At 39.5% G+C, this 27,216-nt stretch overlaps 1 protein-coding gene across 6 annotated transcripts in view; it reads right to left on the bottom strand.

The window, feature by feature from the left end:
* ERBIN (erbb2 interacting protein) overlaps positions 1-16,731 on the bottom strand; it is a 119,088-nt gene extending 102,357 nt beyond the window's left edge. For 3 of the 6 annotated variants that reach the window (XM_054053838.1, XM_054053835.1, XM_054053839.1), the window contains exon 1: positions 16,370-16,731. The gene's annotated coding sequence lies outside the window, so the exon portion shown is untranslated. Of the gene's footprint in view, positions 1-15,987; positions 16,045-16,369 lie in introns of those variants that run through there. The other 3 variants (XM_054053836.1, XM_054053840.1, XM_054053841.1) reach the window with 2 other exon arrangements.
* Positions 16,732-27,216: the final 10,485 nt, after the last annotated feature.

Raw genomic sequence — 27,216 nt, 5'->3', positions numbered from 1 at the left:
ACCCAGCAAAGTGTCTCTTGCAGAAGTAACTGTTGCTCAGACCAGTGTAACTGAAGAAGGCAGCACTACTCAATTTAAGCATTTCTCATGCAGTGGCTCTGAGAAATGCATTGCAGGAACAGTAACGTAAACTCAGATTTCAAGAAATTTTCACTTGAGACTATAGGAACCAGGATACTTTCCCCCCCTTTCTATTTAAAAGGGGACATAAACTCACTAGCACTTTTCCACATCACTTCACTCCAGTCTCTTCAGAGCAGCAGAGATGAGCACAGTATCAAAGTGTCTTAAAAAAATAGTGCCAACACAGGAAAATCTGTTTCTGTTTATCTCGCACCCATCAATGTCGCATCGTCCTACTGACTTGGCCCTTCTGAGAGAGGAGAGAAATATGAGAAGCTCTGTCACCTGCACTTGACGAGCACAGGACACCCAAGGGGGACTCCTGTAGCGTACAAGGCCCTATGCCACAGTCAGGCAGCACCTACCCACCCAGGAGGCAAGCTTCCCACAAGATTTTAGCATTATGAACCCCAATGCCTCCTGTTTTTCCATCTCCCAGCTCCTAATTATGCTGCACCTTTCATCCCTCCATGACTGAAAGTGGTTCTACACTGCCCTTCTGAGAGGAAAAAATAAAACACGGTAATGGCATCTCAGAAATGTCAGTCACTGATAGTATAAGTGCACCACTGTACCAGCAATAACACATAACATATGAACTTGTTTACTAATCATGCTGACTGCGCATTACCTGCCAGTTCTCCATTCACACTAGCCTTGGGGTCTTGTTTGAAAGCAGAGCATCCCTCATTCAAATACTGTTGACCGATATATTTTGGCCAACAGACAATCAAAAATATAAAGCCACAAGAAATCCCTAGGAACTAGAAACTGAATACATAAGTCTCAAGAGTAAGTGCTCTGGAAGGCAGCTTTCAGGAGAAAGAAAAAAAAAAAAAAAAAGGACTGACTTCAATGCTTCTTTTCCTTTTCTAGTTTCAAATATTACCACAGCTGGTTATTTCCCACCCCTGCAGCAATTACAAACTATTTTACAGACACGCATGAAATTCCTAGCCTACTCACAAAGACCAGATGTCAAACTGCATATGTCAAAAAAGCAGGAAAGATAGGGGACGGTACACTTTAAATGTGCCCAAAAAAAGACAAAACTGGCTTAGATTTAACTGCGCTTCTGACTTCATTTATGGAGGATTATTGAGGATCAAATCAGTGATGAATAAAAGAGCAACATTCACATTTACTGTGATGAAGTGAAAGACCATTCCAAAACCAGCAACTGGAACTCAAAAGGCAAGTCAACTCCTGTTGTGCTTAAATCAACGTAGGGACTGCTACAGAAAGTGCAAGCCTCACTTTCCTCTTACACCTGCCTTTTAATAAACCTAGAGTTTGCATAATCACACCACAGTCCAATCACTAGGTGACTCAAAAAGCCTAACCCTGCAAGATATCAGGGCGGATTTTTTCTAATTATATTAGATTGCTAATCAACCCACTGACCTTCAATACCAAGTGTTCACCTATGAAGCTAAGAAAAGAGATAGCACACTGACTACTGTCCGAGCAGCATGTAAGACTGTACATTCAGTCATAGGCTTTCTAAATGAAAACTCCTTTAAAAGTAGAGGTGATAACTTTATTATTATTGATATTTTTCTCCTAGTATCAAAAAACATATGCAAGCATAGCTTAATGCTCACAACAGCATATTCTGGTGGCAAAATTCATTCCTATGAGTCACGTTTTATAATTTAGTCTGCCTTCATCTCACAGTTTTGGTGGCGTTTTTTTTCTGAAAGAATAACTGGTGCAGAAAAGAAGAAGAGAGGAGGAAATAATTTTTAAAAATATTAACTATGCCAAATACCTCCAGGGAACCAAGAAGAGGTGAAGACAGTCAGTAGTTATGGTTCAGGCAGTGACTATGTTAGCAGTCTATGTTCTACATTCTAAGCTTAGAACTTAAAGAAATATTTACAGGATGCGGTCTTCTTAACTAGAAAACATCCTTGCTCAGCAAGTGCTGCTCATGTTTTTGCAACAAAGTCAACTACCTGCCTATAAATTAATACTTTACATTTATAAAGGTCTTGAGGGAATGGGGCTAAAGTATACAAAACAGACTGGTAGACCTTTTAAATTCTGAAGCAATCAATACAACAAAGTGCCTCAGCAAAAAGTGAGAAGGGGCTATGTGCAATATAATGTTTTTAAAAAAAAATGGTAGAAAAATTGTCAATGAATATCAACCTCTAATACAAACCCTGAATAACGACTAGACAGGTAAAAAAAACACAACTGAGACCTAAGATACGTAAAAAGGCCATCAATCTAGATGAGTCTTTCAGCATCTCAGTGCTTTTAAAAAGTAACTGAGGATTCACAGGATGAACCTCAAACTTCCTACTGCATCAGAAGCTGCCGCTCTATGGCAGATGATGCCCATTACTTAGAACAGGATGCACCCTACTTCCGATCTCAAAGATGATTTCTCACATACAAAGCCCACAGAGGAAGACAGCTTCCATTAACCCTTAGGTGTCTGGACATAAAGCAAATCTAGTAATTGCTACGGATGAAATCAGTCTCTCTGCAGTGCACACAACATTCTAATCCAAATTCCTCTTCTATTGACCCTCTTATGAATTCATTAACTAAAAGCCACCCACATCACAGAACTGGAAAACACATCTAACAGCAGATTTTGACAGGAAGAAACAGAAACAGGGTTTTTTTCTTGTTTTAGAAAAATCTTACTGCTCTGCTCCCAGTGGCTTGGAAAACCAAAGGAGAAGGGACATATTCAGGAAGAATCCATAAGAAAGGACAAAAAGCATAACAGCCAATACACTTTTAAAAGTCACTCCAATCATGGTTAGTTAAATCACACAGATCAGAATTAAGTTGTAAAGTACCTTGAAGAAAAAAAATAAAGACCATTTCTTAACAGAGGGATAACAAGAGAGGTACTGGATAAATCCGAGTTGGTTCAACAGCACAGAAACACATTAGCAGAATATTCAGAATTAACTCCAAAGAGGGAAAAAAATTTCAGTGGACTCCACAGCCTCACTTGTCTATAAAAACCTGAAATGGCAAGAAATTTGATGAGAGTTTAAGCTGGTCAAACAATGAGAGAAAACAACAAAACAGTTGCAAGCATGATGCAATTTGCCACCATTTACAGGTTCTGAACAGCAAAACGCAACCTTGTATTAAGATAAAGTTTTGTGGCATTGCATTAACACTATGATAGTAGCAAGTCCAACCTTAACACAGATGTGTGAACTCATTTCCAAGTTAATTTGAAAGTGGATTCTGGTTACTAGCGATGACAAAGACTGAACTGAGAATAAGTTTTTAACTAGATATTTCACATTGAAAATGTCAGCAAACCAGGCCAGACTCTAGAGAAATAATAGATACCTCTAAAGTGGAAAGAAGAGGGGGGACACCCATAGGTACTAGATGCTGTGCACTGGAAGCACATTCCAGAAACACAAAAGGACAGAAGGAAAACACAGACCTGATAGTACATTTATTTGTGTTACTATTTCTGGTACTTCCTGCAATTCAACAGCTGCAGAACAGAGTTGAAGTCACTAGTATCTGGGAGATGACAAGAAACACTGGAATGAATCATGCTTGAGCATGTCAGGCCTTCCTTTGGCGAGGAGGACCACTACTCATTCACTAAACAAAATTTGGTCTCCAGAATGAAGACAGACCCTATGCTTCACACAACAACGAATGCTGAGGAAGAGTATCCTTCCATATTTTCTAGAGATTCCCCTATAGCTACCCCAAACAAGGCCGAGATCAGACAAACCAATGCACACCACAACCAGGGAAGACAGGTGGCTTGCCAGAACAAATACAATAGCAAACAAGAACCCTGCTGATCGGGGCGTAGACACAAATAAGCAACTCCAGAAGTTGTTTTCTACCATTTGCCTCATCTCTCAGCCAGTGAGCCTATTCTCACTTGGTGTTATCATTACTATAGGACAGTTAAAAAGTTCAGGGAACAGGAAGGGTAGAATTTAAAACACAAAAAGAAGCAGCAGCATCTCCTCTTTCAATTCAGGAGACAAGAACACATTAAGATTCCACTCTGCTTCACATGTGAGCCTCCAGTATTCCCCAAAAAAGGCACACAGAAATGCTGGTAATTCTGGCCTCTAATACAGCTAGGCTTCAGATGAAGCTACTTTATAATAAAATACTTGATTTAAATAAACCCATGCCTTCCACAGCTAGGAAAAGAAAACATTTGCCCTCACTCTCCCCCTTCTTTCAGGGACTTACCACTTCTTACACAAGGAAGAGCAACACCAAGAACCAATTCACTAAGTTAATTTTTAACTGTATGTTGAATCATAGTTATGGAAGACAAAAAACAAACAAGAAAAACAACATTCAGAAAGCACAGGAAAAATTGCTTTAAAGATACATACTTCATTCCTCTAGGTCTAAGAGAGCTATAAAATCAAGGCTTTCAAATTATATCAGGTAAGAAAGAAAACCTATGCAAAGTACTAGTTAGAAACTGATGAGATGGAACTACAGCTTCTAAAGAGATGTGTATTTTTCTGCCAGTGCAATTTTCAGTATCTTTGCCTTCCAACTAGGAGTAATCAAAGTGACTACCCACCTCCTTTGCAAACAAGGAAATAATATGAAATGAAACATGCTCTACCCTAGGCCTGTTTCTTTATCATAATAAAATCCTGCAAGAGTCAGAGCTATTACTTGTAAATGTTACCACTTCCTATCTTGAGAACTTGCTGGAATTTGAGTTTGGACAGGAACAATACCCTCCACTGATAATTTTTATTTTCATCAACCCTGGTTTCCTACCTGCAGTATCACGGAATTACACACAACGTATATAAGGATTTAAAGAAACAGCTCAGCTACCAGACTTAAAAAGAGGGGTAGGAGGGGAAAAGGGAACACTCAATCCCCACACCAAAGCCAAAGAAACAAAAAATTCCCGCAAAAAACATATATTATGCACTGGCCTAGATAACCAAGTAGGAAAACATAATACTCTTTTTCTTACACAGCACCCCTACTGAAGGCCTCCTTGTTTCAATTTCCATTACGGCATACATTAATCGGAAAAAAAAAAAAAAACAAAAACAGGGTAAGAGAAAACAAGTGGTATCAAAAATGCTGAAAGTGTAAGTCAGCAATTGGTATTTAATACTACTCTTAATAAAATAAGTCCTTTTTAACTCCTTAATTCAGGAAAGAAACTAGATGTGATAAACATAACTGTCACATTCTGTTTCTCCCAAGTGTGGTACTTTTATTTATTTGACATATGTTGCTTCCTGAACGGATTTAACGTATTTTGGCATTCCAGAACAAAACTGCTCACATTGTGTTTGGCATTTAATTTACAATGCAGCCAGGAAGCCACTCCTTAGACTATGCAGCCATCTGCAGCAGACACCAAAGGTTTTTAAACAAGCAAGCTGCACTGCTCTAAATATGCAGTATTTCAATGTACAAGAAAATTCTCATCTATTATCCAGACTCTCCATACCATTGCCTGCAGATAAATTCATGCAATCTGCAACACATTAACAGTTGGTCACAAACAAAAGCAGAAAGGGGGGGAAAGGCAACTCTTTTCTTATCAGAAGATTACTGGTTACTTTATTTTGCTTTCTAGATCGTGTGGTCTATGCAATAAAACAACAGTCCCGATGCCTTGCTTTACATGCACTGCCCACGAAAAAGTAATTGTCAGGAGTTCCTAGGTAAAACTAGGGTGGTCAGAAGAATGCAGCAGGCCCAAAATAATACGAGACACTGAAACGGAAAGCAAGCAGAGTTTGAGTACAGCAGAGGAGGAATCACATGCAAAATCCTCTAGCTAACAAGACGTATGAACTGCCCAGAAGAACTGCTGCATCAAATCTAGACAGGTTAAACAATTCAGTCCGTGTGACAGAAAAAAACATTCACAGACCACAGTTTGAAAAGTGGAGTGCATGTGCATGTGTGTATTCATTCCCCATTTTAGGATGATAAGATTTCAAAAAAAAATACACCCTACAAAAAAAGTACACATTAAGATGCACCCTGACACTTACAACACTATGCAGTACCCTAATTAAAGTCTCCACCGAAAGAAATAGCATATACAACTGGATTTCCATTTCACTTTAGAATAATTTGTCCTTAAAGAACACTTCTGCCTCTGTCTTGTGTCACATACCTCAGCAAGCCAGTCTGGGTTTTGCTTTTACATTTGTTTAGTATAAAATGCAGTTCTAAAACAGCAAGCTTCTATTTACAACACAGCCTTAAGAAAAAAAATATTTTAGCACACTTTTATCACTGCTACAATAAGAAGTAGCCACTATTTTTATAAAAAGCAAATGGTAAAAAAAAAAAAAAGTATTTTTCAGACTCTAAGCATCTTCTCCCTTGAGCTTACAGAATAATTATGACACATTATCTCAGCATTACTCTCAATACTTTCAAGAGTTACTATCCTAGGTAAATAAAGAAATTCCTTAACTGTTACTGAATTTTTCCTTCTACATACATTTTAAAATTAATATAGAAATCCTGATCCACTCCAATTAGCGGCTCACAACTGTGATGATGCACAAGCATTAACTCTTCTTTGCATTAACTGTGATTCTAACTACAAGAGTCTTCACATCTGCATAAGCACTGTTATTCTTGTTCTCTATGATAGGACAAGGGGGAACGAGTATAAACCGGAGAGAGGCAGATTTAGACTAGACACAAGGAAGAATTTCTTCACCATGACAGTGGTGAGGCACTGGAACAGGTTGCCAAGGTGGGTTGTGGGTGCCCCACTCCTGGAGGTGTTCAAGGCCAGGTTGGATGGGGCCTTGGACAGCCTGATCCAGTGGGATGTGTCCCTGCCCATGGCAGGGGGGTTGGAACTAGATGATCTTTAAGGTCCCTTCCAACTCTAACTATTCTATGATTCTATTTATTCAGCTCTGCTCTCACAATGCACATTTGATTTCTTTCAGCTTCGAATCTCTTCTCACTCTCAACACAGTCATGAAGCATTTACGCTAACGCTTTCTGTACTACATCATTTTTCTCTTTACTTAACATTGTGTTCCTCTAAGCCAAGAGACGACGACTGACGAAAAAATAAGAGCTGTTGTCTTATTTTTATTTTACTACATCAGGCATTTTGGGGATCAGATAAAGCAACTGTTATTACAAAATTAACAGAAAGCTATTCTTGAATTGTTTCCGAAGGGTTTTTTTGCCTTTTCAGATATGGAAGAGTTATAGTTTACTGCCTAAAATAGTTCACGTTCGGACAAATATATTGACTTTTCTCTTTAAGTGCTGTGTTCATAACAGATAATATTTCATTATCCAAAGTAAAAAACAAGTTTTTCACCTCACAGGAGGCTTGTATAGAACTAAGATTCTTCCTTCCCATCACAGTGCAAATTATAGCCTCAAAACTGAATGTGACGCTAATTTAATAATAACTCAGCCTAAGGTGTTACTTAGTTTCTAGCATCCTATGCTTTCCCGCAACAGAAAGAGGTACAATACTGCTTTGACACCACTGAAATAAAGAGAGCAACAGTGCCATAGAGGGACATAGGAAAGTGGAGATGAATAGCTCAATTCATTCTTGAATACATTCTTGAAAATTTCATAAATGTGATTTCAAATAATATGAATTGTCCAGTGCATGCTTCCCTTTAGACTTTTCAAAGATTAAAAACAAGTTAATACAAGTTTGGGGGAAATGAGTCACATTCTGATTTTGAGTGAAGGTTATTCCTCCATAGGTATTTCATACTATGAAGCTGAAATTTAAAATTTTGCCATGATTTAAGACCAATGGAACGGTGGGTGACCTATGGAACTAAAATGAGCAAGCATATATTTTAATTCAGTGGAAAGAGATAGGGACTCACTCCATCTGGGACAGATGAGAGAAAGAAAGCATCATTTTTTAAAGTTTAAGGAATAATTTTTTGGTTCTTGGGTCAGTTGGTTTAAAGGGAGGGAGAAGAGAAGCAAGAAAAAGGATGAGAAAAAAAAGTCACTCATTAAAGACATGTTTGTCTCTCATCCCACAACACTTTCTTTTAACCTGCTCCATTGACAGGGCCATAATCTTTCTCTTGAGGCTTCACAGGCTGCTTCTGCAAAACTGACTCAAACACTAATGTCATGAAAGACTACAGGACATTTGAAATCTTGGTAGGACTTTGCCCACAGATCCCATAGATTTCCCACAAGAAAATCTCACAGAAATGTTTGCCTGCTCCTCTGTCTTTCTCTAGTAAGTCCAGCATTGCAAAAAGTACACTGGAATGCCATGATTCTCAGCACTACTCCTGGTTTGCTTCAGTAAAATAAGACAAAATAAGTGCTCCTTGAACAACGAAGGACCTCACGCAGATAAACACAAGCAGAAGAGTAAATTATTCTCACCTAGGTCTATTAAAATACATTTTAAGTATGTCTTGCTTTTCTTGTACTTGTACTGTTTGTATTTTCATTTATGTAGATGAAATCCCTGGTACTGAGCCCAAAGCATTAAAATTAACACCTAGATTAGGAATAAGGCACTAGAAGAACAAGATTTTCTTATAGCCACAGAAAGCTCCCTCCCCTAAAAACACCTGTTGAGAAAAAAAAGGCTCCCTAAAATAAAACAAACAAATATGATGCACTAGATTTAAGCAAGAATATAATAAAACGGTAAAGCTGATAGGTTCTCCTTCCCCTATATCAACATTTCTGACCTTATTCATCAGAATAAGAGCCAGATGGCCTGCCAAATTCAGAGTTCCAACTGATTTCCCCTTCCTGTCATATTCTCAGAAAGGATGGAAAAGCACATCTTTTTCTCCTTTTCCTACTTGGAGGTGAGTCCTTAACTTGTTACCCTGTTTTTAATAATTTCCCAACATCCATACGTGAACCAACAAAAGCAACCTTGAAGTAAAACTCTAGGTTATTTTCTAGAATCCCACACTCGATTCTCTGTGCCTGTCATTCCTCCCAGAAGATTATCTGCTAAAGAATTCATTAATTACTTAGACTATATCACCCTACATAAGTTCACTAAATGAAATTAATGATATAAAGGACGAAATCTGAAAGATGAGAACTTTCAAATTTTATCCCTCAGTGATGAAGTTTATTGCCAACCCCCAAACCAACATGGAACACCTCAGAAATCAAATGACCCGCAGCTCCACAGTTAAGATCACATATGATTATGTGACCAGAAGTAACCCAAAATGAGCATGTTCTACTAAAAGGAGCTAACTACCAAGCTGACATTTGCCACAGACTAATTTGACATAGCAAGGAAACATACCAGCAACAGGGTATCAGTGCACATCTCCAGCTGTCTGCACATTCATGTCCTCCTTTGGGTATACCTACTTACACCACAGGCAGAAGCAGAAAATAAGTAAACTCAACACCTGCATATTACACTGTGCAGCATGAGCATGGAAAGTTAATATTTAAAGTATTTAAGTCGTGAAAGATTTAGACTGCTATACTGCCATAGTTTAAACTTACTTTTACTGAAAATACAGGCCTCAGCCTTGTAAATACTTCTGCAGCCAAGTTTTTTCATTTGTTTTAAAAACAAGCATGCATAAGCATGTGCAGATTATTAAGTATAACAATTCCAGGGGGGGAAAAAACCCTGTAATTGCATCAGTGTCATTATTTAAGAGTTTTCTGATATTCAGTTTCAAATACAAACCTCTCCTTAAGGTTACCTCTAAGTAAAGACAGAAGACCTGCACAAATTTTATCAAATCACTGATAAATGGCTTGATCCTGTAAATTATCATTTCTTCCCTCAAGGAGAGTAATGCCAGAATGACCACAGTCACATGTTGGGGAAAAGGCAGCAGTTGTGAAAAAGTTTCTTAGGAGGCTACCAGAAGTCTTCCAGATGAGCCTTGAAATGCCTTCCACCATCCAAACACTTAATATGTCATCTACAGTCTCTGGATGACTGAGTCTGCAATTGACATTCACAGGCATCTGGCATTGCATTTCAGACATCTGTTCAGATGTACTGATGTAGCCCCAAGCATCTATGCCCTCTCCTCTCCTTCTTAGGAGGACTAGAAGTTTTGGAAGATATGTACTGAAAGACTCCAAGGACAAGGAGGGCAAGGACAGCTGAAGAAACAATTTCTGCAGGAAAGGACTAAGGAACGACATGAAACTTTTCTTCCACAACTGTTCGTGAAGATAGAGCCCTCTCCACAGCTGCTACGGGGACTCACGATGCCAACTAGAATGGAAAACCAATGACAATCTTCCAAAAGCAGCAATAAATCTCAAAGCACAGTACTTCAGACACCAAGACCATCCTTCTGCAGCTACCCTAAACATAACAACAGAATTTCAAATATTATGAATTTAATTATTAACATTGCAGCTTTCCCAACCAAGGAAAATAAGGCCCTGGCCACTTCAGAGGTGATACTACCCATTCTGAAAAAAAGAGTTGAATTATAAGTGTTTAATTTCAAGTATTTATGACATCTAACAACACTTCAAACCACTTCAGAGTTTCTCCTACACCTAAAGCTAGATCCAGGCAACTGACACAAAACATAGCCACTAGTACTAGGAGCTTCGAGGAAGACAACTACACCCCTACCCTTTACTTCAGAAGCCCAACTTGACATTCAAGAGAACACAGAACAAGACACCCCTGAAAAAAAGTATTTCCTTCCTCTTTGTTCCTAGAAAGGAAATTCTACTCAAATAGCTGCAGTCTCTCTCACTGCAAGAAGTTCAAAATAACCAGGCTATTCACTATGCGGACCATGTCTATCTACGTACCTCTGCTCATCCCAACCCAACTAACTTTATGACAGAGTCTATAAGCCATGAAACACGGCACAGTACATATTGAACTACACAAACCTGTAGAATTCAGTGTCCTTTTTTCTTTGGAAAGGGAGCTCATGCACCCAGTGAAGTCTGAACTGCTCACTCTGAGATGCTGATCTACAGTTTCCTCCAATTATTATTCTCATTTAAACAAAGGAATCTTAAAGAATGTTTGCTTTCAGCAATTGTTTAGCTTTGCATATATCATGTAGCCTTATGCTTGCATAATTCAATTACACAAAAGCATGAAACCCACGTTTGAGAAACCATAGTTCTATCTACAAATGATGCAAGGATGCATAACACTGGATATTTAAAATCTAAGAAACTATGAACAAAGTTGTGCATTTTGGAATCACTTAACATCTTTCTGGTGGCTTTGCTCTTACAGGGAATAAAGTTTTCCATAATAATACAAGTAATCTTTAGGGTCTAGGCTGTGCCTAATCATTGGAAGGACACAGAACAGAGGAAGACATAAAGCATTCCCCCACCTTCCTTAATCAAAGCTGCGTACAAGATTTTTTACTTAATGTTTTCCTGGCCATTCCCAAAAATGACACTGTAGATCATTCAAATCGTTCTCAGACTCTGCTTAAACATCACATTTTGTTTCTATGTGTAATGATAGCATAGTATCAAGTATCTACAAATTAGTTCCAAATACAGCAACAATTAATCTACTTTTCAACTTAAACTACTCTAGGGAAGCTAGTCACAATGCTGGTGTTCTCTAAGTAAACTTCAGTTTGTTTACGTTTAGGCCAAATTAAGATTTTTATTTTTTCTAGCTTTATTTCTCAATTATGTAAAGTCATAATTTATTGTGAAAAGTGCAAGGTACAATTTAATGTTGAAACATCATGCTTGCGTATCACCTTCTGGGGAAGTCCAGGTGAAACCAAAAGTAATAAGCCAAATATCTGCATTGAAATTTAAGCATCAGAGAAATAAGCATCTTAAAAAAGAACTGGTAACTGATGAGTAAGAGAGTAGAAAAAAATCAGAAATTATTCCAAGATCACTGTATAATAAAAATACTATCAATTCCAGCAGAGCAATATTCACTTCTTTCATTTTTCCTCAGCAGAAGATGAGATTTATAAATTTCTCCTAAATCAGCATCCTTACTTTTAAATCTGAACTTTTATATTTTTTACTCACAATGCATGAACATTGTATTCTTAATTAGAAATGAAGGCGGTATTTCAACAAAGTAATCTTTTTGCAACAAAAAAAAGCCTCAAAAAAATCCATACCCATTTTACCATTAAAGCAGTCAAGCTTCTCTGTGTATCACCCATTGCCTTATAACCTTAAACACAACAGAACTGCTTAACAGTTAATTATTACTAATGTACACTAGGCAGTGTTATTCAGGGCCACTGATTTTTACTGATATTTACTCAGCAGGAGACAGGGTGCCAGCTGTGCTGATAGTGGGCTCTGCGTGCCACCTTCACAACTGGAAACTGCAGAGGCACACTGCAGCTGCCCCCAAAGAGATGGAGAATTATAAGGACTGCAGGAAATCCAGTCTGAAGCTTTGACAAGCCCCAGTCCCACCAAAAAAAGTAGTTCTTGTCCAGAACTGGACCACAGTCTGCCATGTGAGTAGTGCAAAACTGTTCACAAATTCGCCACAAGACTAGCAAAAACACAAGCATTCAAAACATTAAGCCAAGATCTCAAAATCAGTTAAACTGTGGAAAGTTGTAGAAGTAACCCACATCTCACAAGCGTGCACTGGACTACACAGATTGTTCCAAAGACACTAAGCTTGCAATGTAAGAGGTTAAGACAAACACTACACTTTAGAAACTAAGAAGGAGAAGGGCATATACAGACTATTTACTACACAAACTGATAAAATATATTACCTTCAGTGCTTTCCTCCTGATGTGAAGTGTTGGCTGACATACCATTTTACATACTCAAAAGTTGACAAGGTAAAACTGCAATGTTTCCAGATCTTCATTTTCCAGATAACTCACATTTAGCTATCTATATCAACCGTCACCATGAACATTTGCATGCTCTCACAGGAATACAATTCAGTCTACTGTTTTCTTATCCATAAGAGTAGCTTTTCCATCAACCCAAATGGTTACTCATTCGGAAAAGGTTAGATCTGTAATTCCTCTATGTGGCGTTAAATGTCAGACCCTACTTTAGCAGATTAGGTTATTCCATAGGGAGAATCTGCTGAAGGGATGACATATCAACCATTTGATCTTTACACAACATTTTCCCTAGAAGATTTTCCTTGGGAGCAGGAAGGACAAAAACAAAACAAGAAAACAGAGCAGACAGCCAGTGATTCATTACACCCCTACGGGAAAGCTGAGTTGAGGTATTTGTTCCCATCTCCTTCTGTTTCTAGAACCTACTGCTATAACATGCTACATATGATGACCATTACACACATGCAAGCCTTCCCTTAGCTTTGATGTTCTGAGCACGGCTCTTTATGCCCAGGACTACAGACTCCAAACAAATTCCACTGAGGACAAATCATAACACTGCTTTCCTACAACACCAGCCTAAAACACTATGCAACTTTCAATCAATAATATTTTCCCCATGGAACCTCCTCATCAATGCTATATGAAAGTGAAGTGCAAACGGATAACCTATACAGCACTACATTTACAGCAAACACTATCTACTGGGCAACTTACCCATAAGACAAATCCATTCATATTTTTACTAATATGATAATCATCCTAGTGATAATCATATTCCTTAGAATGCCATATGCTGTAACTTCTAACTCTTCAATTACAAAAACACATCTATTTAAAATTACCAATGTTTAGTTGAGCTTAATTTAATTCATAGAATCATAGAATAGTTAGGTTAGGGTTGGAAGGGACCTCAAAGATCTAGTTCCAACCCTCCTGCCATAGGCAGGGACATCCCACTAAATCAGGCTGCCCAAGGCCCCATCCAACCTGGCCTTGAACACCTCCAGGGATGAGGCATCCACAACTTCCCTGGGCAACACCTGCCAGTGTCTCACCACTCTCATAGTGAAGAAATTCTTCCTAACGTCTAGTCTATATCTGCCCCTCTCTGGTCTATACCCATTCCCCCTGGTCCTATCCTCACAAGCCTTTATGAATAGCCCCTCTCCAGCTTTCCTGTAGGCCCCTTCATGAGCAACGAATAGCCAGGACAAAAGAATACTTCACCAAGCCATCAACATGTACCTATTAAAGTGTCGTTTCAAGCAACCTGAGCAACCACGTTATGCCACTACTTAAATAATCCTATTCATAATATGGATATCAATGTCAGACTGATTTTAATTGAGGCCGTTGATCTCAAGAAAGAATACACTCCTTCATAACTCCTAAACTATGTTAATAACATGAATGGCATTCTATGATACAACCATTAACTGTAAGCAGAACTGAATTACATTTTCATCATTAAAAAGGGCCTTATCCGTAGCTACCATGGTGACAAAACAGTAGCGTAAAAAGTTGTGGCTCCACTACAAAGATCTATTCTTCTACATAGCACTGAAAAATATCAAGGGCATCACAAGAAACACAAAGGTCTGAAAAGAAACAAAATTGCATCCATTATGAACACAGTAGTTTACAACTAAATTTGTCATGCATTGCTACAATTCCTCCACTGCCACCCCCACCACCACTCACTCCCCCAGCATTTCAAGTCATTATTGGGACTCAAACACTGCTTTGGAAAGTGATTGTTCTTTGTAAAAGGATTACTCTATTTAGTCTTCATTGCTATTGTGCCAAACACCAACTGTATAAGGAAATGGAAGTTCACTGCTATTTATTTTGTTCAGCCCTTTCTGACGCCTAAGAATAACCCTTACAGCTGCCTGGAAAGGTAGGTCCATAAATTAAAAGCTAAATCATTTACTTTTTATCAGCCACAGAAGCCACTTCGGGTCAGGCAAATGTTAACATTTTTCCTCATGGTATATCAAACAGATGGAGTTGGATTAAAAACATTTTCCATAAACACCACACTACATGGTGCTGTTGAAGAACTACAAAGGTAGGTGTGTTAAATATCTTGCATAGAAATTACTTAGTCCATGCCTTACAAATACCAGTATATCTCAGATACTTGAGAGACTGAAGCACACACATACTACCCTACCAATAACAGCGTGGGAACAAAAAAGTAAATAAGCTAGCACTACAGCTTCTAGCTCCTTCTGAACATTCACAATACCAGAACTTCACCATACTCCCACTCCTGGAGATGTTCAGAAAGGTTGTAGACACGGCACTTGGTGACACACTTTAGCAGGCATGGTGGTGCTGGGCGGTTAGTTGGACCGGATGACATTACAGGTCTTTTCCAACCTTAATGATTCTATGATCCAATAACGTGTTTGCCTTCACTAATGAACTAACCAATAATTGCCTCGTTAAGGTATGTGAAATGAATCTGTAGTGAGCAGTATTGCTTTCACTACATGCAACTAGTTAGTTTGCATAACTTACCAAGCCCCAGCAGTACAAAATCTTACACCAAAACTTTGGACATAGTTTTCACCAGCTTACAAGAGGATTCCTTTCAAAAATGTTTTTTTGGTTTGGTGACCAAAAAAGTGGTCACCAAACACAAACAAGGCTACGTTAACTCGGAGGATCAACTGCACATATTTTCCAATAGTCAGACCACTAGCTAGCCTTTTCACCCCCCCCCTCCACTTAAATGTAGGTTTTTAACATAAACTCGCGCGAAGATCAAAATGCGATAGAGAGCTCTCCTATGCAAGCTGGAAACTATGCGGTGCAACTCGTCATCTCGAGGACGGAGAGGAGGCCGAGGGGAGGAAGAGAGGTGGCGGACGTAGTTGAGAAGAAAAACTGCGACAACATTTACAGGGGACTACGAGGGCACATTTTTTTAAGAGAAATTTAGCAGCTACCTAGAAGAAGACCGGCGAGACACCAAACGGCACTCCAGAAAACAAGGCGTCAATCAAACGAGAAACGCCAGACGCAAGGAGCGCCGAGACTCAAGACCTTTCCATTAAATAAAACATATTACCTCCTTCGGGATTTTCTTATTTCCCAAGAAGTTAATTACCCTCGCAGAGTCAGCAATCTCTTTGGAAGGGGAGGGAGCTGGAGCAGCAGAGCCGAGCAGTTCAATACCTTCTGCGGCCGAACAAAGAAACTTCTGTACCCGAGGACCTTAAAAACTTTCCGTCTCCCCAGACTCCCCCCTCGGCCTCCATGGAACGCTCACACAAACGGGGTTTGGACGGGAGGAGGACACAAAGAGGGGGTAAAGGCGGAAAACACAGAAAAACAGAGGCCAAAAACAGGATATCAAAACGAAGCGCGAACTCCTTCCTCTCTCCCCACCCCCTTCAGCAGAGGAAGGAATTTTCTACCGCCGCTCACTGAGCCTTCTCCATTTCATTTACCTCGCCTGTCCAAGCCGGATCCAGCAGGCAGGACTTTCCTCCGACCCCAAGGGAACGCGTTAAATCCAATCGACTTTTTCTTCTCGTTCAGGGAAGACAGGAAGGAGGGGAAAAAAGAAATATGCAACAGCTTCCGAGGCGAGGACGGGGCGTTCGCTGGGGGGAGGTGGGGGAGGCGCCGGGCCCCTCACGGCCCCGCCCGGCACCCGCGGCGCCCCCCGCCTCACCGGCCCTTCCCCCTGCTCACGGGGAGGCGGCGGTGAGGAACGGGAAGGCGCTGTGCGTGTGTGTATGTGTGTGTGTGAGGAGGGAAGGAGGGAGGGAGGGAAGACACCGCGCCCAGGCCGGGACGGGCACTGCGGGGGGGACGGGGGGGCCGGCCCCCTCCTCCCTCCTTCCTCCCCCCGCTCCCCCCGCCAGGAGCCGCGGCGCAGCCAATCGCCAGGCGGGGGCGCCGTGACGGGCGCGCGGCGGCAGCCAATGAGGGGAGGGGGGGAGGGGGATGTGTCGGAATGGGGCGCGCGCGCGGGGGGAGTAGGGATACGCCCCCCCCCCACACACACACACCCGCCTCTGAGGGCGCGGCCGGGGGCTATGGCGGGGGGAGGCAGCGCCCGTCCCCTCCGCCCCCTCGGAGTGGGGTGATCGCTGGTCACAAGGGGTTGTAGGGATGAGGAGGGGCGGTGGGGAGGGGCTGGAGATGGGGCACCGTAGGCTAGATGTGAGGAGCTCGGAAGAAGCGTGGCCAGTAAGTCGAGGGAAGTGATTCTACCCCTCTGTTTCTCTCTTGTGAGGCTCCATCTGGAGTATTGTGTCCAGTTCTGGAATCCTCAACATAAGAAGGACATGGAGCTGTTGGAACAGGTCCAGCGGAGGGCTACAAAGATGACCAGAGGGCTGGAGCACCTTCCATACGAGGACAGGCTGAGAGAGTTGGCGTTGTTCAGCCTGGAGAAGAGATCTTATAGCGACCTTCAAGTACCTGAAGGGGCTACAGGAAAGCTGGGGAGAGGCTGTTTACAAAGTCTTGTAGAGATAGGACAAAGGGCAATGGGTATAAGCTGGAGAGGGGCAGGTTTAGACTAGACATAAGGATGAACTTCTTCACCATGAGAGTGGTGAGGCACTGGCACAGGTTGCCCAGGGAAGCTGTGGATGCCCCATCCCTGGAGGTGTTAAAGGCCACATTGGATGGGGCTTTGATCACCCTGATCCAGTGCGAGGTGTCCCTGCTGATGACAGGAGGGTTGGAACTAGATGATCTTAAAGATCCCTTCCGGCCCAAACCATTCTATGATTCTGCAAGGGCATGTCAGGTGCCCAGGCACGTTCAGTCCCCAATGACAAATGTTTCCTCGGGTGTGAGCAGCTCAGCCTCCCAGTGTAATAATGGTACATGTTATATCCGAATTGCCAAACCGATCAATCACCTGCCAGGCGTTTGCTGCTTTACATTCATGTGTGTCCCAGCAGCCGCCCTGCCATTGCGCCTCACACTCCATGATGTCCAGGGAAACAAAGGTCTAGGGGAAAAAACCAACAACCTCTACCCAACACGATGTCTGGGTGTGGTATGTTAAATGTTGGTGTTAAAAACAATTAAAATAATGCTACATGTACAGCCGTACCATTCCACAGGAACTCTGGATTGCAGTGGCGTTCTTGGCATCCACCACTACCACAGGAGCTGCTCGCTGTGGCACAGCCATATACCAGCACGGCTGAGAAGCAGCCAGCAAGTTTGCTGTAGGTCACATGACTTCCATACTGGGGTTTGTTGGATTGCAACAGTACGTTAATGGAAACGTTTTTCTATTTGATTTCCTTGGTTGTCTGAAGCAGGTATTTGGTAACCCGTTGCGTACAATATGCCATTGTAGCAGTCCTGGAGCCTGGAGTTCTGCTCAGCCACACGACCATGCACAACACTGACAGCAGGGTTTGTTTGACCATGCTGCTCACCTTATGCTCCTCGATTGGGTTGTGCAGAGACTGTGTCCAAGGACAGAGGTAGTTTTGTTTCCTTGCCCGTTTGGTCCCTAGCTTCTCTACTCAGAGTGCAAGGCAGCAGTGTTTCAGTATGACAGTCTGTTTAGGGAGAACTGGACAAAATGCTGAAAAAAGCCATTTCGCATGAGCCATGGAACAGAAATGGAAAATTGTGTCAGGTTAGTATTGACCTGCCCTTGATTTTAGCAGACAATTAGATGTGAAATGTCCTTTAGAACCTCACCAGTCCGTGAAAGTAATTCCACTGGATGCTTCCGGTTCAGGATCATTAGTTGCTTCACCTGTTTTTTTTATGGGTCTTTGAATGAAGAAGGTTTAGTCTTTAGCAAGAAAACAGACTGTTTATGACATTTATAAAAGTCCACTATGATTAACAATACTGCTGTTTATATAAAACTTCTTGTCTGTATATGGGAATTCCATGTTTGTGTGTCCAGTTTGTGTCCAGATACAGAAAATGAGCATGCATTTCTACGAAAGTAATATTATTTGCCTATTCCTTCTTTGAATCCTATGAATCCTCTCTCCATCTTTACAGAGCATACAGTCCTGTTTGAAGATCACACCTATGCCTAGATTTAAATAATTAAACTAAATTAAATATAACCATCAGAATTTTTTAAAAGTAAAATTATTTATGTATGTCCCAAAACATTAAATCATTTCCATTCTTCTTGTTCAGATAAACAATTTTCTTATCAAATGAGTCAGCTTTGGACTAAGGCCAAGTATGAGAATTTCACTCCCACTGACAACAGATTCAGAATTTCTCACTGACGTGCACTACACTGGTGCTATAATAAAACTACTAGCCTTTTTTTATCTCGTGAACAATTGATCATTCCTGTCTAATACCCAGTAACATATCATTATCACAATTAACATGAAAGGCTTTCTCCATACCTGATGCAGTCCCTCATGAACTCTACAAGGCACCTCTTTTATGGGTGAATTATCACAAATTTTTAAGTGTGGAAATGTTCATTGACAATGTTTACTGCAAATTGCTCAGTGCAACATGGTAATAGATGAATGTGAGAAATTTAGAGCAACTGTTGCTCCAATGGTGAATCTACCATAGCTGTAACATTTCAGTGTAAGGTATTATTTCACTTATGGTCTTAGCCACCAAAAATAAAAGCCTAGCCAAGGTCTCCTGTCTAGACCACGGCTTCTGAAGACACTTTACATAGACAAGATACAACTGTCCATACAAACTAAGAAAATACCAGGAGTTATCCCAGGGATTTAAAACTGCTATAAATAACAAGACAGTATTTAGATTACAGCTTCAACAGTGTCCCCAGCAACATTAATTCCCAGAGTTGGTATCCCAGTTACCAAATAATTACAGATTAAGTGTATGAAGTACAAAATATAGAGTTACATAATGAGCCTTTCAAGTGGTTTGATGCAATTGATCCCATTGAAAGTTTAAACAAATTCTTTATGCACAATTTCATGGCAGATACCAAGCCCAAACTCCTCTCACTGAAATTTCTATGTTTATATTTGAACAGGAACCCTAGTAAATACTGCAACAACGTGCAGCTAAATGGAAAGAACAGTTGGTGAAACACCCACCTCTAGGTTTGTCCCTTTCAAGAGTTCAGTGATCTGAACAGAGGATACATAGGTTTTAAGACCAACAGGGTTTTACTGCAGCCTTTTCCATAGTCTTACTACCATTGCTCATTACATTCATATGTTTGCACTTTTCCAAGAGCTAGACTGAAAGGCTTCCAGGGTGATGACTTCTGCTTATTAAATGCTCAGGTAGTGACTTGAATGGTGGATTTTAACTTGATTTGACTTGGGACTTCTGGACATCATTGCAATATAAATATTAAATAGTAATTACTAGAACTAATAACTGCCTGAAAGACATATAGAGACAGTAAGTAATTTTTTGTTTAACAAGTATATATTCAAGTTTATTTTAGATACTTTGTAATGTAAAATTGTACATCTTTCATTCAGAATGCCTTACTGTAATATTTTCTGAATTGATCTGATTCACAACTGAATTACGCCACACTTATGCTGGTGAAATCAACACAAAAGTGGCATAATTCAGTGCTAATTAAGTTTTGGAAATGTTATGAATTCTTAAATGCATAATGCCTTTCTGCTGTATTTAGGGAGAAGCTATGAAACACACTCTGTTCAGTCTAACTTTGATACAATCCCAAATTTGACCTGGTAAAATATTTTGTTATGCCACACAAATAAGTTTTCTCTGTATTTGGTTGCATTATTCTTGAAATAGTAAAATCAAAACAGAGTGATAATCGTAAACGTGACTAGGTTTTGAAGTATTATGCAAGTACCAGTAGGAAACCTTTGTAACACCACAACCCATTTTGTATATGCTGTGTTCCAGAAATGGTTAGGAATGTTTTAGAGATATTTTTAAACATTTTATTGTGACTTTTTGTTTTTATTTCTCTTCCTCGGTTACCATGGGTGAGCTCCTGAATTCTGACTGAGAAACACTTGGCATGTCATTTCAGACAAATGAGGAAAGACAAAAGGTGAAGTTGAGGCACCATTACTCTTCCCTGATTTGGACTGCTTTGTTCCTGGACAGTCTCCTTAACACTGACTTTAAGCTATCCTGCAGCCTCTTAGCCTAAGAGTCTGTTTTGACAGCTGATGACCCCACATAAATCTTGCTCTGGTCAAAACAAATGGAAAGGAATGAATATGCAGCCATGCCACATGAGGACACGGACATCTGTGAATCGTAACTGTCAGTACATTTCTTGCAAGCTCCTGCAGAGCTGCTTCTGGCCACATGGCAGGCAAAGAGTTTAATGTGAAGTTGGCAGAAAGAGCCAACTATGAAGCTGCCTAAAATAATCTATTTGCTTGGAATTTTCGCTGTGCACCAACAATGGGTTTGGACTGCCTTTGGTAAGGTTCTTGAATCCAAAAAGGGTAACAATGCATGCTGCTGAGAACATTTGTGCCCAAAAAGCAATCCTAAAAGAATACTGTATGAATAGCTTTTCTCTAGGAAATCAGTTATGCTGTCTCTATAGCAGCTCTGTAGAAGCTCCATACTAGTTATATCACTCTTCCAAAGTAAGTACTCAGTGCTGCATCCTGCAGGAACATTATCACTTCTCTCTCTCTCTCCATTGGTAGGAAAGAAGAGTTTCTGTGGTAAGTTTGTTTAAGATTAATTATGTTGGGGTTTTTAAGCTGATGAAAACCCATGAGAATGTGTTCTGGAGCAGCAAGTTGGTGAATAGGTGATAGGTAAATAGACACTGTGAATATTATTAAAAATATCATTCCAGAACTATTCTATATAGGCACATTTATGATAATGATACCCATCATGCTATTATTAAATAAAATTTAAATATTATTAAATAAATCCAGATTTCTCTAACTGCAGGACTAATTGCTTTTGGCTTACATTTTGTGTCTTCCTTACCTCTGTTCTGAACATTTATTTCTCTTACAGGGGCTAATGCTGACAATACAAATGTCCTAGTTTTTAGCAACACTGCGGTATGCAGTGTTAATAAATTCCTTACTTTTTCCTTGTCATCTGTTTTCTCTGAATTATTTCAGTCACATAAAAAAATAAAAGACTAACAGTATGTCGGTTCCTAGCATCTGTGTGTGCTCAATGATATTTCGGGTTGAATTTCTTATGAACTATCTTACCTGGAACAACAGCTTAAGTCCTCCTGAAGCAAGGAGATTCAGACAATCCAGTGAGATGAACTATGCTGTGTCTAGGCCTATTGTACTTTATACAATAATAATATATATATAATAGATTGTACTTTAAATAAGAAGGCTTTTATTTGTAGAAAAGCTACCATGGAACATTTTTCAGAGAATTCAAAACCCAATATTTTCAGTTGTCCTCCATCTCCAAAATCGGGTTTCTCCCCACCCGATACAAATAATATAGTTTTAATTGCTAAATGTTCTCTTTTTTAAAGTATTCTATCTCTTCTCCTTTGAACAAACAAAATATAAAAGATTCACCTTGTATGAGTAGCACAACTGAAAACTATTATATTTTGAATTTTCCATTGGGAAGAATATTTTCAGAGTAGCTTTATAAAATATAAACCAGACAATTTTTTCAGTTGTATTTGTCCAAAGTTCTAAGGCATGGTAGCTGCAAATTATAAAACTAAAGTAATATTTTTAAATGTTTTAATTTGCAGGTTTCATCTCCTGGTTTCATCCGTCAAAAGGATATTTTAATACAAGCCTTATATAGCAGATATGAGTAATATGCTACATCAGTAAGGAAATACTGACTTTGCAGGCCACAAAGGTAAAAGGTTGTATACCAATTAATTTCTGTGCCTGTAAACAAGCAAAAGCTCTCAACAGAGAAAGTGGCTTTAACAATCACTTTGAGAAGGGCACTTTATTATAGAGTTGTAATTACTCTTTATTATGGTTTCTATAAATAAAATATTTTTAGTATTTTTCTTTGTTTAAGTTTATGAAAATGCATAGATTCTGATTAAATGTGCTACTAGCAACAGAGTTTAGAACATCATCGTGACAGCATCAACACATTTTCATGAACACATTTCAAAGTGTTGTGATTAGGCAGCATGCATTCAGATTAAACAGACACACAACTTTGGCAAGAAAACCTTCCTTTGAATTTGCACAGAAAAGATTTCATCAAGAAAAAAATAGCCTTGTTGTTTATTGCTCATGAGACAAATCCACTTACATCCAAATGCAGGCACAGAAACCTATCAATTCATACTGAAATGTTCAATGTAATACAGTTGCTGTTTATAAGGCCCTAAGGGCACTGCTTTCCAACCTTCATACAGTGGTGTGTCTTCAGCTGAGGTCAAAATTTATTGTATTATTTCCCTTTTTTTCCCATACCCATTCCATTTGTTGTAAAAGTAGGAGAGAAGTGTTTATATTAAAAATTTATCTTGAGCATTATGAGAGTGCAGTTATGATGCCCTGGCTATTATTCTTTGTGACAGAAGTGAGACAATGTTTGTATAAGAGGTGATATCTTTAATAATTAGACTGACTGTTAGAACTGGAGAGAAAAAAACTTTTGGACTTGACTGACATCCATTAATCAGATCTGACAAGCAGCAAAATCCAAACTACATACAGGTAGGATGTGATTGTTCTTAGTATAATAGAAATATTTTAATCAGGTAAATATCTGGAGAGGACAAAGCTGCTGACATGAACGTACAGGGATGAATCAGCAAGAAAACTGTAAGCTCTAAAAAAAAACCCAAAGTTGCTACTGGATCCACAATTTGTTTATCCCCCGTGAAGAATTTAGTTCACATGATTATTTTTTAAACATGATTTGTAGGTCCCCTGTGGGGACCAGGACCGTGCAATAAATGCAATGTTTTCTTTATGAAAAAAACAAAATTCTCCTATTCTTTACTGTGTTATGTCCTTGGTAAGTTATCTGTGCGAGTTCATTGTAGTGGATAGTGGTTGATTAGTTTTGTGCATGTAATTCTTATGAAAGTATGGGATATGCTTAGTATAATAAATCACAGTTTTAAAAGTGGATGAACAAGATTCATGGAAATTAATAGCTTGGCCACTGACATAAATTATGTTAAATGCATCAGTACTCATGAATTTTTCATTTGCTGTGCCGGCAAGGTTTGGTTCTGATGGGTATTTGTTAGTACAGGGAAAATTTGCTTTGGATTGTGTTGGGAAGTGTTGTTTGAAAAGACTAGAGGAAAAAGGGTCCAGGAAGACCTCTTCAGGGATGTGTTTTAATAGATGCTATAATTATTTAACAATTTTGTGTATATATACCAGCACCAAGTATAATAGGATGTAACAGACAGAAAGATACTGTCCCTGAGGGTTTCCTTTTTTGATTATTATATTCATAGATGGTATTTGGGTGGTTAATTCAAATACAGAGCCTGTTTCTTGCAGAGCAGTTCTAGAGAATTTTTTCTACTCGATGTATGCAGGATAATTTGTATTGTCACTTTTTGTCAGCCATGCTCTCTAGAAAGGTGATGTTCATATTATAGTACAGGAGGGGCAGTGAATATTGAATTAGCAGTGCAATCAGTGGAGAAATTCAGGTAATAAAGATGTGCATCTTTTTCATACAGAGTAGGTTTGGTGGCACAGCTCTCTCAAACACCTTCTTGTGAGTGGCTCATGAACAGGCTGGCATACTGTATGAGGGACGCATTTTAAAATATCTTCAATTTTTGGCTGCCCCCCCTCCTGATCTGCACAATTCTTTATGAATAGCAGCCACCTCCATCTGAAAACCACTGATTTATGAGAGCAAAAATTGCACTGGTTTTAAATTCTTTACTTTCAACAGAAACCCTGTTGAATTAAGCCACTGTAATACCAAGAGGAATCCTTAAAGATGTGAATATTCATAAACTGCTTTTTAAGACATTCACATGCTAAATGACAGTGTTCTTGTTAGGCTGTTCAGCAATTTAGATCTGCATAGACATTTTCTTATGCTAACTCTGAAGAAACAGGAAATTGCCAGAGTGTGGTTGTGTTGTTTTCCATGACATATCTATTTTTAATAGATGAGCTACTTTGCCTGCGTCTAAGCCATGTACTTATGTTTCAATATCACCGTTAATAAATAGAGTTCTGGAGAGAGATAGAGATAGAGAGAGAGAGAGAGAGAGAGAGAGAGAGAGAGAGAGATAGAGAGATAGAGATAGAGATAGAGATAGAGATAGAGATAGAGATAGAGATAGAGATAGAGATAGAGATAGAGATAGAGATAGAGATAGAGATAGAGATAGATAGAGAGACACGACTATCAATCTGCTAAAGCCTAAATCTGAAATCTGATGAGTGATATATGTATATAAATCATATATATGGCATACATATGCAGAAATATTTAAGAGATAAGCATTCACCCTTACAGTGTAAAACAACTATAATGTAAGTTTAATTACTCTTTAAGGCCAAAAATGTCAATAAAAATGTATGGACATGAAAGCTGTGTGAATCGCACACAAGTTTGGAAAAAAATGAGTAATGTCCCATAAAGTTAGATATTTTAATAGGCATGCTGCTACCACAAAGATTTAAAATGTGAGGATCAGCATTTTCAAATGCAGAGGTATTTTTCCTGTGAGTAAGCTTGTTGCCTGCACTCAGATGGCTAATAGAAATAGAATCGTACACCTGTCTCTAGATCTCTGACCAAGGGCTTATTTACACTGACTCAGAAAAGTACACTATATCTACATACGTTTGAACACTTAATTTCATGTGATACAATTTTACTGCATGTTAGCTTTTGAGATAACCTAAAGCCTATATACCTATTTGAAGCTTATGAAATGAGACAGACAATGTTTTACCCTCTCTCCCCAAGCTGAGAATATGCAGGAGGCCTTAGAAAGGTAAGATAGTCCTTATTTGCCTCTAAATTCTGCTTCCTTATTACAACACTGCACTTACGGCACAGCACTGCAAGCTCTTTTCAACTCCTTGCCCCACAGAAGTCAGACACAGAGCTTCAGAGAGCACTTTTGAACCAGTTGCACCCTCGTGACAAATGCTCCCCTCATACAGTGCCATGTGGAAGGAGCTTAGATCTTGTTGAAATCAGGATGACATTTGTCTTGCTGCTCTGTTGCCATGCCAAATAAAATACTGTAATCCACTGCCAGAGAACAAAAAGTACATAATCAGCAATCCTCCTTTCACCTGTGTATGTTAGGAAAAGCCTGACTGGATCTTGTCATGGAAACACATTCCAAGGTCAGTTCGCTGTAGACGGTATCGACACTAGCGCACACAGCAAGAACTCTGAGCCTGGCACACACTGTTGTGGAGAAGATTCACATCAGACCACACAAAGCCAGGACCACTTTGACTGTGTGTCTAACCAAGAGCCTGAGTGTTGGTTTCATCCAAGCAAGAGTTACAGAATGGGTATTCAATTTGCCCATCTTATGTACTACTTGGGCTGACTACCATAAGAAAGGAACATCAGCCAACAAATCTCCTTGCTTGGCTTGGTTGATATGTCCTTAATGTGATAAGTTGCACAATAGCAGACTTGCAGTTCTCGGGTGAGGGAGTATGACTTGCAGTGTTGCTGTAAGCATGTTCAATTTCTCTGTTCCTAGCAAGCAGCTATACCTTGCAAGATCTGTAGTTCTCTAACTGCTCATTTTGGTTGCTTTCATTTGTACATTCCAGGCAGTGATGAACCCAGAAGTCTCAAAAGCTATTTAAAAATAATGATGTCTCAGCAAATATAACAGTTCACTTGCTCTCAGATGTTCAGTGGTAAACATTCTTTCTCCTTCTCCACCACACGTATTCTCTCTTTCCTCATCTCCCCCTCAACTGCTTTAGCTTAGAAGGAAGAAGTCCTGAAATCTCAGTGTTGTAGCAAACAAGGTGAAGCTCTCTGCCATCACTCCTCATCAGTTAGAAAAGAGGCACAAGCCATTGTTAGCTACCGAAATTTTGAATAACCAAGCTTCACTGGAAACTTGAAGAATTTCTTAGGGAAAAAGAACCCCTGAATTTAAGATGCCAAAACTATGATTTTACAGTAGTCTTGTCCCTCATTCCAACATTGAACGTGATGCCTTCCCAGTCATATGTGACTATCTTTCAAAGAAGATTAAACTGTTTCTGTTCCACCACATATGGGAAATGTCCTATGTGTTCCTTCTTCTTATACTGATTGCATGAAGAGGGAAATCACCTGAGTGCAGTGGTGCATCCTGTCTCCTATTTATATGACTGCAATAAAAAGGGGAGTGTTCAGCCACTGCTGAATATGAAAGACATTTCTCTGTTCCTGGAGCTGAACAAAA

Source organism: Cuculus canorus, chromosome Z (assembly GCF_017976375.1).
Source record: "Cuculus canorus isolate bCucCan1 chromosome Z, bCucCan1.pri, whole genome shotgun sequence".
NCBI classification, from domain to species: Eukaryota; Metazoa; Chordata; class Aves; order Cuculiformes; family Cuculidae; genus Cuculus; species Cuculus canorus.
This window is presented reverse-complemented; position numbering and strand designations above follow the sequence as displayed.